The following is a 13,131-nucleotide window of genomic DNA, read 5'->3' as shown; positions in this document are numbered from 1 at the left end:
TGCTAGATTTTTACGGTCTTCTTCAGTCTAAATTGGAAATGTGAAAATAACATAAAATGAAAATGTATTTCTGAATATAATTTCCATGTCATATTTACTTTCTATAGATCAATTGTTACCTGATAAGTGAGCTCCTTTATACGTCTTTCATACTTCCTTACTCCCTTTACAGCATCACTGGCTTTTCTCTGCTCGCTTTCCACCTCACTTTCAAGTTCCCTGACCTGCAGGATGGAGCAACAGCAAATGTCAGCCAATATCCCTGTGTATTTCAAAGAGCAGATATTTGTTTTGTGTACGTAAATAATGCCATTTGCCAAATATTTCAACCACTCACCCTGGCCTCGAGCTTCTGCACCTGCTTCTTGCCTCCCTTCATGGCGATCTGCTCAGCTTCATCCAGACGGTGCTGCAGGTCTTTGATGGTTTGTTCCATGTTCTTCTTCATACGCTCCAGGTGAGCGCTGGTGTCCTGCTCTTTCTTCAGCTCCTCTGCCATCATGGCAGCATCAGTGATGGCCTTCTTGGCCTTTTCTTCTGCATTTCTGCACTCCTGCACTGCATCTTCTACTTCTGTCTGAAGCTGGCTTGTGTCACCCTCCAGCTTCTTCTTTTGATTCAGCAGACTGGTGTTCTGGTTGAAGGCAACATTTAATGACAGGCTTTCTCAGTAAGTTGACAATAAGCAGGAAGAATTGTCTCAGGTGAAATGACTACATCTTACCTGTGAGTGCAGTAGCTGCACCCTCTCACTAACATCCAGCAGCTCTTGCTCAGCAAGTTTTCGGCTTCTCTCAGTTTGCTCCAGAGCAGCCCTCAGTTCCTCCAGCTCAGACTGAAGCAGGTTGTTGCGTCTCTCAACAATGGCAATGTTTTCCTTCATGTCATCATGGGCTCTTATAGATTCATCAAGCTGAAGCTGAGCCTCCTTTAAGATGGGGGAAAAACCTCAATGTAAGTAATGTTTGTAAAAGCAATAGGATCATATTTATATTTGCAGGCTTACTTTAAGATGCACATGAACAGATTTGAGTTGTTTCTGGGCCTCAGATGCCTGCCTATTGGCCTGGCTGAGTTGGATCTCCATCTCATTGAGGTCTCCCTCCATTTTCTTCTTCAGGCGCATGGCCTCATTCCTGCTGCGAGTCTCGGCCTCAAGGGAGCTCTGAAGAGTGTCCACAACTCTCTGTTGGTTTCTCTTTGCTTGCTCCATCTCTTCATCCTTCTCAGCCAGCTTGCGCTCAATGTCAGCTTTGACCTGATTGAATTCAAGCTGAACTCTGAGGATCTTCCCTTCCTCATGCTCCAGGGTGGCCTAGACAGAAAATACATTTTGTTTGAAGGATTTTACTTGTTGCTGACAAATTAAGGAGCTTGAGTTCTTAAATATAACACAACATACCTCAGCTTCCTCCAGAGCTGTTTGTATCTCTGACTTCTCTTGCTCCAACTGTTTTCGAATCTTCTCAAGCTCATGAATACTCTTTCCACCCTCACCAATTTGTTCAGTGAGGTCAGCTATTTCCTCTGAGAAACCAAATGCAACATTGTTAATGGTTAGGGTATCAGATCAAATCCTTTAATAGGGGTGTAGGCTGGTGTTACCCTTACCCTGCAGATTCTTATTCTCTCTCTTCATGGTCTCCAGATGTTCAAGAGATTCTTCATAGGAGTTCTTCAGTTTAAAGAGCTCCGTGCTCAGAGACCTGGCCTCTTTCTGAGAACTCTCTAGTTCTGTTTGAGACTCCTCATACTTCTGTTTCCACTCAGACAAAACCTGCATTGAACAGAAAGACCAGCTAAGACCATACACATTTGTGCTTATGTCATTACTCTTAGATTGTTCATGGAAAAGAAAAACGTTTTTTTTTTTAATTGTACCTTATCAAAGTTTCTTTGCTTCTTGTCCAGAGCAGCAGCAGCAGCATTTGACCTTTCCACATCAACCATGAGATCTTCGATCTCATTCTGCAGTCTGTGTTTGGTCTTCTCCAGAGAAGAACATTTAGCATTCACTGCTTCAACAGCCTCCTCAGCATCCTGCAGACGCTGAGCCAGCTTTTTCCTAGATTGTAATTACATTTATTTAGCTTTTAATTGCTTTTGAAAGTATTCCACATTATTCAAGAAAAGGTTATGTTTTACTCACTTGGCCTCCTCTAGTTCCTCAGTCCTCTGGATGGCATCAGTTTCGTACTTTGTTCTCCACTGAGCCACCTCAGAGTTGGCCTTAGACATGCCACGCTGCAGTTCAGCCTTGGCCTCCTGCTCCTCCTCAAACTGCTCCCTGAGCAGGTCACAGTCATGACGAGAAGACTGCACTGCATGGGCTAGTGCATTCTTGGCCTAAATCAAAATCATAGTTTAATGTTTCTACTGTATGAATATCTAGTCTATACCAAATGAGGTCCTGTTGTCATTTTCTCTACCTTGACTTCCTCCTCCAGCTGTCTTTTGAGATCTTCAATTTGCTGAGTGTAGGACTGTTTTCCTCTGGTAAGTTGAGACACCAAGGAGTCTTTTTCCTCAAGCTGCCTTGAAAGCTCACCTAAGTTTGATTGATAAATATAATGAGTACTTTGTAATATCCATCAAATCAAATCAAATAGAACTTCCACAAACCATTCTCAGTTTGAAGCTTTGCTTTCTGCATGGCGAAGTCATTGATGGTTCGTTGTCCCTCCTCTGACTTTGTCTTGTATTCATTCATCTGGTCCTCCAGAGACCGGCACATTTTTTCCAAATTATTCTGAAAAGTAAAAGCAGTAAAAATTATACATTTAGTAGTGCTTGAGAGGAATTCATGGGTGGATAAAATATCAACACATTATACAATGATAGTTTTCACAACTTAAAAGCCAAAATGTAATTTACCTTAGCCTTTACAATCTGCTCCATATTTGAGACCACATCATCCAATTCCAGTCTTAGCTCACTCTTCTCCTTCTCCAGTTTCTGTTTGACTCTCTGCAGGTTGTCAATCTGCTCCCCCAGGTCAGCCACACTGTCGGCCTGTTTCTTCCTGAGTGTGGCAGAGGTGGCTTCATGCTGCAGAGTGGCCTCTTCAAGGTCTCTGCGGAGTTTCTGGAACTCAGCCTCCCTCTTCTTGTTCATTTCAATTTGGGCAGCTGTTGCTCCACCAGCCTCCTCCAGCCTCTCACTGATCTCCTCCAGCTCCCTGGACAAGTCTGCTCTTTGCTTCTCCACCTTGGCTCGGGCAGCTCGCTCTGCCTCAAGCTCTTCTTCCAGCTCTTCAATGCGGGCCTAGACCAAAACCAATACCAATGTTATTTTTGCATTGGATGTTAATATTTTGTGGCATTAGCCAAATTGCTCACCCCTGAACAAGCAAATCAACCTTATTATTTCATATTACCTGCAACTCCTTCAGTTTTTTCTGGAGCTGGGCACACAGTGCTTGTTCATCTTCTATTTTCCCATTGAGTTGACTGATTTCAAAATCCTTCCTGTGGATAAAGAAGTCAAATGTACCAGCTGACACATGGTTTAAAATATATTAATCCTTTTTTCAAAATTGCAATTCTGATATTACTTTTTCAGCCTCTCTTCGAGTTGCTGCTTGTCATTTTCCAGGTCCATGAGGCTCTCTTGAGCCAACTTTAGGTCTCCCTCAAGTTTCCTCTTTGCTCTCTCGAGATCCATACGAACTTTCTTTTCTTGTTCCAGGGATCCTTCAAGCTACATTGGGTGATAAGTATTGAATAATTTATTTGCAACAGTCTTTCAAAACATGCCAACACACTTTTGTAGTCTTACGTCATCCACTTGCTGCTCCAGCTTGGTCTTAGCCTTGGTTAGTGTGTTGACTTTGTCTTCTTCACTCTGCAGGTCATCCAGTGTTTGCTGATGAGCTTCCTGTAAGGCTTTCTTTTCCTTGGTCAACTTGGCAATGATTTCATCCAGAGCAGCCATTTCTTCAGTCAGGTTCTTGACCTGAAGCAAGTAAAGTTAAACTATTAGTTTGGCAAACATCACCATACAATAAAATGAAATTGTGGAATTCCAATGGATTTAGAACAGCCAGTGCAAAATTAGACAGTGTCTTTCAAGAAGATTTTTTGCACCTTGTTCTCAGTGGCATGCTTCTCTTTCTCCACTTTGGCCAGAGTTAACTCTAAGTCATCAATGTCCTTCTTTAACTCAGAGCACTCGTCCTCCAGCTTCCTCTTCTTAGATGTCAGCTCAGCGTTCATCTCCTCCTCATCGTCCAGTCTTTCTGTCAGCTCTTTAAGTTTTGCCTCCTGCTGAATCTTGTTCTTGATCAACCCTTCACATCTTTCTTCAGCATCACATAGATTATCTTGTTCCTGTTGTTGTTGAAAAGGTACACTATTAAATAGTGCAAGGCCTCTGTCTGACTTTAAGATCATTTGTTATTCTGACATGTTTACATACAGTTTGCACTTGGAGCTGCAGGTCATTCTTCTCTTGGAGAAGAGAGACCATTTTTTCTTCAAGTTCCTTCCTGCGAGCTTCTGATTTTGCATAAGCCTCTTTCAGCTTCAAGAACTCTTCCTTCATGTTGGCCATCTCCTTCTCAGTCTCTGCTGACCTCAGCAGAGGTTTAATCTTGAAGTACATCTTCATCCAGGGCCAATTCTTGACCCCCATGAAAGCACGGACGTTCCACTGGATGACAAGTAGAGCATCCCTGTGGATAACAAACACCTACTTGTTAACCCTTTTTGCATCATTGACCGATGTAGAATGCATACAGCAATTTTTGAATCTCAAATAAAATGTTGTATACTAAATAGTAAAAAGGGAGTCATTTGGTATACAGAAATTTGTAAAACTGTAAAGCAACAAGCAAAAGTGGTCATTCCTTGGACACAGATTCTGTCAGTGAAGCAATATTTATAATTTACTGCTAAATGCAAGCAAATCTTGTCTGTCTATGGCATCGTGAAAGGTTGCATATTTTCTCTGAAGGCAGTTGGAATATTGAGTGTCTCAGGATCACCTATTTAATTTGAATCTCACCTACTCAATGATTTGATGTTACTTTTTTTCATTCAGTATACCTGAATTAATCTGGGAGTGCATTTACCTGCGTTCTACAATCTTCTGGAATTCAATTCTTGCCAGTAGACCTCGTGATCTTGCCTGCAACCTGGTGATGATCAGAGCTAAACGATCATCTCGCATTTCCTCCAGTAGACCAAGCAATCCAGCTTTGAAGAAAACCTGAGTTTTGCAAACAGATGAGGTCAGTCTTAGTGTCTGTTGAAGATGATCAATTATGCCATGTTCATCCAGATTTTTCTCTGTTATCACAGAGAGAGTAGTATTTAGGATCAAAGCAGGAGTATCTAAGCAAGTATCCATTGATAAGCAGCAGAACCTCAATTTCCCTCGGCATAAAAAGCTGAACATTGCTTATACAGAGCTCTATGAGAAGCAGGTCGGATGTGCACTGAAAAACAAGCACGTCACACTGAATGCGCGCCGTTACAGGATCTAAACGGCCCCCATGTACACACGCTTTAATCAAGGCGGTGGCCAAAATCACCCAGGCAGGGAAAACCCTGACTTACCTTGGTATGCCCCAGTCTGTACTGGGTATGGTCTATATCTAGGGAGCCCAAAAGCTTCTCTGCTGCTTTCTTGTTGTCAATGAACTGTCCCTCAGGGATAGCACTTGGGTTCAAAATTCGGTATCTATGTGAGTAAGAAAAAAGGGAATTTCAGTTATATCTCATCTTACATTGAGTATCACAAAAACTTAGAAACATCTGAATATAGAGGTAACAAATATATTATAAAAGGCCTGAAATAGTTAGATTTTGTCCTTCACAGTAACCAGATCTCACTGCAGTTGATCATTTATTATTAAAGGGACAATGAGGAGTTTTGGAAAAGCGAAGCGTTTTCACACTACATTTATGAGCCTCCGCACGCACCGTGAAATTTTTTGACCGGCGCAAGACGGACTCACGTTTTCATTCATCAATAATTAAAGTCAGAGGTTCGAAGACGATCACATACTGTCGTAGTTCCGACCATAAACGGCGATTCGGCGGCGTTATTCTCATGACTCGCCACGAAACCGAAAGTAAAGAAGCATCTCCGCCTCCACTAATAATAACAAAATAACGATAGAGACAAAACGATATATTTATCGAAAATGGGCCCATTAACAAGTGTGGGTAGCGTTTAAAAAAAAAAATTATTTAACCTTTATTTAACCAGGCGAGCAAATTAAGAACAAAATTCTTATTTTCAAGTGCAGCCTGAAGGGGAAGGGGGAGGGGAGTGCGTAGATTCATCCACATTAACGTGAGACTTTTTTATAACCAAATAGAAACTCCTTGTTGTCCCTTTAACTTAGGATCAACATATTGAATGGTTCTCCTCATCACCAGCATAGAAATACTGAATTCTACCAAATATTTTTCAGTAGAATGATCCTCATCCCTTCAGGAAAGTGCCATAAACCTGGAGAATCTATACCATGATATCTTGAAGTTGTCTTGTTGTAGCAGTCCACCTTTTACCTGTAACTCTATTGACCTGCAGGCATAAAGCCAACACTGAGGTCAACATGGGCCTCGTATACAATATTTTAAAATATATTGATATATTTGTGTCAGTGCCCGCTTGAACTACAACACCCATTTGTATGAACCTTTGGCCAGCAACACTGACACATCTGGATATTTATTTTGTTTATGTCCGTTTCCTGTTGAGTCCTTGTTGGCATTCCTTTTTACACCTATCCATATCGAGCTCAAGCATCGATCATCAAGACTCACAAGGCCCGCTTCCACAACAGCTTTTTTCCAGTCACTGTCAGGCTAGTGGCACAGGACATTAAGGAGGGACAGACATACCTCACACCCCACTGACACACACACATACACCAATATAAGTACCATATAGGTTGTGTTTTTTTTATGTTTTTAATGTTTTAACTTATTTATTACTTGTTTTAAATTCTGAACTCTATTGTATTGCTTTCTTTTTCTTCAATGCTCAGAGACACATGCACAAGAATTCCAATGTGCCTGTACTGTGACATATTTGTGCAATTGGCAATAAACTCTATTCATGATACCTTTGTTTGAAATCTCCGTATAGGATCCTGTTGGGGAAGCCCTTCCTGCAGATCCTGATGCCTTCCAGCACACCGTTACAGCGCAGCTGGTGCATCACCAGAGGATTCTCCATGGCCCCAGGAGTCTTGCTCTCATTGGGGATGATGCAGCGCACAAAGTGAGGGTGAGTAGACCTCAAGTTGGTCATCAGCTTGTTCAGGTTCTCCTTTAAAATGGTGAAGCTTACATTTAGATATAGTGGTATAATCACCAAATTCCAAGAAGAATGATATACAGTACCCTATGAAGAGCAGACACAGTCTGGAATGATGATCCCTTCTTTTTCTTCTCTTTTTTACCACCTTCACCACCTTCAGCCATTGCTGTTCAGAGGAAAACATTGTGATGTTAAAGCTCTAAAAATTACTACAATTAAAACTATTCCAATCTCCACAGAATAATTTCAAAACATTGTACCTGAATCAGCTCCAGCATAATTTGCAAAGAGGATAGAGAGAAGCTTGAGAGAAGACTTCTGGTACAATCCAACCACAGTCTCATTCAGTGGATCCTTGTTCTTCACCAGCCAGTTGTTGATATTATAATCAACAACTCCAGCGTAGTGACCCAGAGCGAAATGAGCCTCTGGTTTCCCTTTGACAATCCTGGGCTTCTGGAAGTTGTTGGATTTCCCCAAATGGTTGTCATAGAGTTTAGCTTTAAAGGTGGCATCAGAGGCTTTTGGGAACATGCACTCCTCTTCAAGGATGGACATGATACCCATTGGCTGGGGAGATAAAATATGAGAGATTTAGAAAACAGACCACATTTTTATTAACGTTTTTGGTGTCTAACGCCGGGTTCACACCGGACGCCGAAGCGCCGCGAATAGCCGCGGAACGGAGACCGCTTCCCTTCGGCGCCCAAGTTAACAGGTTGTGTAGTTCAGACCAGATGCGACGGCGTCTGTTCTATTTTGTGCGTGAGCTGCGAGCGATCGCGTCAATCTTGGCAGGAAGTCACACAGAATCCGGTCAATTTACAAAATAAAACACTTTTCAAAATAAAATACAGCGATTGACAAATGCGATCTTATTTATATCTGTCAGACTCTCAACAGAGAGCGAGAGAGATGAAAACACACACACACACGAAAGGGAGACACGGAGTGGGCTGGCTGCAGGGAGGAGGGGGGGTCAAAACACACAGGGAAAAAGCGAGAGAGAGAGGCAGAGACGAGTTTTTGTCAAGTGAAGGACGACGTGAAATTAATCTTGGAAGTGGAGGGAGTTGTTTGACCCACAGCACACAGCATTATAATTATATGAGGTTATTAACTTATCCATGATGTAAAAAAACAGCTCTGAAAGTGAGTAAACCACAGCTGAGGGGCAGAGGCGCTTGCGACTGCCGCGGAGAAATCAGCGTCTGGTGTGAACTAGGGTTGTGCCGATTGGCGATCCAATCGTCTATCGGCGATTGGAAGGACGATCAGCGATGTTTTGTTTTCTTGCCGATTTTACACACACACACACACACACACACACACATACACACACACACACACACTCGCTACTTTTTTTATTGATCCAATGCGTGATCTGTTTGTTTTGTTTTAATGAAGCCGCTTCTCTGGCTGCTTCCAACAGATACTCTGTCAAATGACAGTGTTTCACCAATCAAATGCAGCCACTGGCGACGTCCAATCAGACGGAGCCAGGTAGTCATCTGACCGCACACAAAGTCTCTGTGGTAAACAGGGTGGCCACTCCGCCTCAAATTTGAGGAAACACATTTAGCTGGTGTTGTGGCTGTGACAAGGCTGCCGACGCCAGCCTTGTCACAGCCCGACGAGGTGTTCACTGATATGCCACAAATAAATTACGTCCGCCACGAATAGATTTTTCGGCTTTCGGCAGCGCAATATCGTTCCGTTCATTGATCATAGCGCTCTTTCTCTGTTATTAGCCCTCACACAGAGAGAGAGAGAGAGAGAGAGAGAAGCGCGCATGCATGACAGCATGACAGCAGTGCACGGTGAAAGCGAAACTCATACGCCGCCGCCGCCACCCCCCAACACTAGTGTGAACTGGAGGGACGCAGCTCGCGCGCGATTTCCGCGGCGCTTTAGCGTCCGGTGTGAACCTGGCGTAAGAGTTCATTATCTCACCTTTTCAATCAGGTCAATACAGGCCTGCAAATCCATACCAAAATCAATGAAGGTCCATTCAATGCCCTCTTTCTTGTACTCTTCCTGCTCCAGCACAAACATGTGGTGGTTGAAAAACTGTTGCAGTTTTTCATTGGTGAAGTTGATGCACAGCTGCTCAAAGGTGTTGAACTGTAATAACAACAATATAATGGTCACATCTTTGTTTCCTGCATCAAATGTAAGGGTGGAGAAGAGTATATTAATTTGTCTCTGATATCTACATTATACAAATGCTTTAAAGAAGAATCTCACATCAAAGATCTCAAACCCAGCAATGTCCAGCACACCAATGAAGTATTGACGGGGCTGCTTGGTGTCCAGGGTTTGGTTAATCTTGACCACCATCCAAAGAAACATCTTCTCGTACACTGACTTTGACAGTGCACTGATAGCATAGTACACCTAATAATAAAATACATACAATTTTATTAAAAACTTATTGTAAAACTTTCTGGATATCATTTTGGAATTGAACTTCAAGTTAATATGACGTCACCTGTGCTACATTTTGTCCCTTAGTGACCCACTCATTTCCTACTTTGACTCTTGGGTGACAGAGACCTTTGATGAGGTCAGCAGAGTTCAGGCCCTGAAGATATGCAACTTTGTCAGCAACTATGGAGAAATTGTAGTATCAAGGTCATTGCTTCCTTTCAATATTACTGTACCTCATTGTTTGCCACTGAGTCGTTCTGCACAGTTGGCTGTAGTTTGTTCCATTTATCTCTTACCTTCAGTGCCATCAGCCTCTGCCTGCTCCTCTCGCTGCTTCTGCTTAAACTTCATGTTGCCTTGATGCATGACAGCACCAACCAGCTTGTAAATGCTGTTCTTTTCTTCTTGAGTGAAGCCCAGCACATCAAACGCATCCTAATAGAAACCCAATTTGAAATTTGGGTACTTTCTTACTTTGTGGTAAATTGATGGGTGGCTAAACATTTGTATCTCACATCAGTGGCCATCAGCTCGTCACGATCATCGATAGAAGTTACAGTTGTCTCTCCTTGCGAGATGAAGGCGTAGTCATAGGGGTTGTTGGTGATGAGCAGCATTTCTAAGGAAGGAAAAAAAATATTAGAAAAAAGTACCATCAAATTCAAATCAGCCTATAATTGTTAATGGTTCTTGAGATTCATAATTTATAATCTCAGATATATACCCAGGAGTTCAGGCTTTTGCTGAGACAAGATCTGGTAGAAAATGTGATAGTCCCTCTCAGCTTTGAGCTGGTAGGTCACACGAGATTTTTCCAGAAGATCTGTTGAAGAAAATCAGTCGGTATTGTGCTGCAGTGAGAATTGTAGGTAGGTAACGGACCTTGGTATGTAAATTGATTTACTCACAAGTTTCAATATCAGCAGAGGCTAGCTTTCCTCGATTGTCAAAATGAATCCGGATGAATTTACCCTAAGAAATAGAGACCCAGTCATTTAGTCAAGTTGATTAATTTCAATTTATGGATTTATCCATTTGCAATCACAAAAACTCACAAATCTAGAGGAGTTGTCATTCCTGATGGTCTTGGCATTACCAAAGGCCTCCAGAGCAGGGTTACACTGGATGATTTGATCCTCCAGGGTTCCCTGAATTTGTTAAGACAGAACATAGATAAGTAAAATGATTTGGTTTGGTTAAATGAATTGTTCTGGTAAAAACATGATTGCATTTAACAGTCACAGATGTACTATGCTTATGAGTACAGACCTTTCTCTCAGCAGCTGCATCTTTTTTCATTGGAGCAGCTGCGATGCTGGCAAAGTACTGAATGACACGCTTGGTGTTGACAGTCTTTCCAGCACCAGATTCTCCACTGAGTAGTGGAGACAGAAAATGTTATGCCAGAACCCATGACCTTTAAAGCTATAGTGCGTAACTTATACGTGTCTGTAAATATCCGTTTCACCCAAGCCACTACAAGAGGAGATGATACAACGCTGATTAAGCCGTTCGGCTCCTCTAACACCTTGCCGTATTTATCAGTGTTTGTTCTTTTTGTATTTGGTGACGTTGGCGACATTCCCGCGCTGGCGCACATGAAATAATGGTGCGTTCCAGGCAACCCGTAACTCGTGTTTTTCCGACCTGTGAACTGGTACATAAGTCATGACTTGAAGCCGTAACTTACGGGTGCAAAAGCCTGCCTGGAACGCAGCATCGGTCTTACCTGACAACAAGAAGGGAGGGGGTAGGAGAGCGCTGCTAGAAGCAACATGGCGGAGAACCCGAAGAAGCGACCAAGATGTTCAGAAGTGGATCCTACTAAAAAGAAAAAGCCTTCTCGTTAGGCAGAAGGTCTGTTGGCGAAGAAAGAGAGTGACAAACAGTAGCGGTGGGGAGGGGAGGGGAGGGGCGGGTTACACCGGACCATACGCCATATTGAGATGCCGGGCCTATCATTTTGTAATAACGCAGAAATCCTCTAGGTGGCGATAGAAGTTACGCACTATAGCTTTAAATACTGAAGAAATTTTGTTGACTGTGACTTACGTGATGAGAATTGACTGGTTTTCTCTGTCTGTCATTAAGAGAATTAAAATGAATATCAATTAAAATTGGCACAGCTATGTAATGGTATGTTTTATAATGAGCTGGATAAAAGGATCAAGTACCTGACAACATGTACTGATAGGCGTTGTCAGAGATGGAGAAGATATGAGGAGGAGCTTCACTCCTCTTCTTTCCTCTGTAGGCAACAACCACTTCTTGGTTGTAGACTGGCAGCCACTTGTAGGGGTTGACAGTCACACAGAACAGCCCAGAGTAGGTCTGTCATAGTAAGAGAAGAGTTAAAATATTATGTTTCTTCTTAATAAGGACACAGGAAGCATATTAACAGATGGTGTAAAAGGTTTTCTTACGTAGATCATCCATGCTGCGTAACGCTCTTTGAGGTTGAACAGCACAGCGGGCTCATGGAGGAAGGTGAACATCGCCATGTCTTCAATTTTATCAAACTTAGGTGGGTTTTGAGGGTGGCAATCACAGTCCTTCACCGTCACAGTCTATGGAAATTATGCATTTTACAGTAAGAGATCTCAACTCAAGCAAACTCAAACCATTTGCTTCTCTCTAGAAATATGATCAGCTTTGATCCAAACATGATTTTTATCTACCTTTCCGTCTTCAGTTTCAGCAGTGACTTTGTCACCCTCTCGACTGGAGACGGTAGCTTTGACGTACTCAACCTCACGGTCAGTTACAAAGCACGCCCTCTTTATGTCGAATGGACGAGTTTGGGCTTCTAGACGCTCCATATCTGACTTCCTCAGAAAAGACGCCGCAGCCCCAAATTCTCTCATTTGAGCATCCCCCATTTTTTAACCTGTTAACAACATTCACAAGATATTATCAATAAGATAAAGCAGAATCATGCTCACACAAAGCCTAAAGAGAGTCAAAAATTACAACATAATATATGATAGAAGTCCATTACCAATTACATGGAAGCTAGAACTTTTGTTTTATTTATTTATTTATTTTTATAGGTGGTGTCAGAATTTGGTATCTGACAAGATCTTGCATAAATCAAAAAGTGAAATGTAAAGATGTACACTATTACTATACACTATTATCTTACTATTTTGAAGATTGGTGAGATTTGGGGGATTACTAAAATACAGGTCAAAGAAAATGTAATAAATTAAATACTATGAAGTTCAGTTAATCTAGATTTTGTGCAAACTGCATGGTTGAGAGTCCAAGATTACTTGCAGACAGAAGGGATCATGCCTATAAGATAAGACAAGATATGCCTTTATTTATCCTGCAATGGAGATATTCCAGTGTTGCCAGCAGCAGTACACACATACTGTACACATACAATGTTGAAAACATGTATGTAACTTAAATCTTGTGGCAATA

This window comes from Trachurus trachurus, assembly GCF_905171665.1.
Source record: "Trachurus trachurus genome assembly, chromosome: 17".
NCBI lineage: Eukaryota > Metazoa > Chordata > Actinopteri > Carangiformes > Carangidae > Trachurus > Trachurus trachurus.
The sequence above is the reverse complement of the archived record's forward strand: the minus strand, read 5'-3'. Positions refer to the sequence as shown.